Genomic DNA, 660 nt, shown 5'->3' on the forward strand with positions numbered 1-660 from the left:
GAACTGAGGAATCAAATGACAGCTTTCAGACCAAGAGAGGATGAAACTCTATATGAGTCATGGATGAGATGGAAGGAATTAGAGAGATTATGCCCACATCATGCCATTCCGAAATGGATGATAAACCAGAATTTTTACACAAATGTCACTCCTGCAATCAGAGGAATTATTGATGCTCAAACAGGAGGAGAATTTATTATAAAGCATGAAGATGAAGCTTATGAGCTATTGGAGAAAATTGCAAAGAATACTCATCTTTGGAGTAGTCCAAGAGGACCAGCTCAAACTCAAAAGAGGCAAGCTGCTGGAATGTATGATCTTGACCCATTCAACATGATTAATGCAAAATTTGATGCACTTACTAATGTTTTGGCTAAGAAGATGGAAGACTTGAGTATGTTGGTTAGTTCAACATCATCAGCTGGAAGTTCACAACAAGTGGCTTATGCAGAGGAAACTACCAGCTGTGGAGTAGATTATGGAGAACAAGCAGCATATGTTGGTAATTATGGAAACAAACAAATGGGGAATTCTTATTCTCAAACTTACAATCCAAATTGGAGGAATCATCCCAACTTTTCATGGGGAAATCAGCAAAATCAAGTTCAAAATAAGAATTTTCAACCACAAACAGCAGAGTCAAGTTCCATATCAGCAAAA

The 660-nt window shown here is 37.6% G+C and overlaps 1 non-coding gene across 1 annotated transcript; it reads right to left on the reverse strand.

The window, feature by feature from the left end:
• LOC131179765 (small nucleolar RNA R71) lies at positions 1-107 on the reverse strand. The gene has a single exon (XR_009148651.1). It is a non-coding gene; the product is annotated as a small nucleolar RNA R71 (small nucleolar RNA).
• Between the last annotated feature and the right edge of the window lie 553 nt (positions 108-660).

The sequence above is a fragment of the Hevea brasiliensis genome, chromosome 4 (genome assembly GCF_030052815.1).
Source record: "Hevea brasiliensis isolate MT/VB/25A 57/8 chromosome 4, ASM3005281v1, whole genome shotgun sequence".
Taxonomy (NCBI): Eukaryota; Viridiplantae; Streptophyta; class Magnoliopsida; order Malpighiales; family Euphorbiaceae; genus Hevea; species Hevea brasiliensis.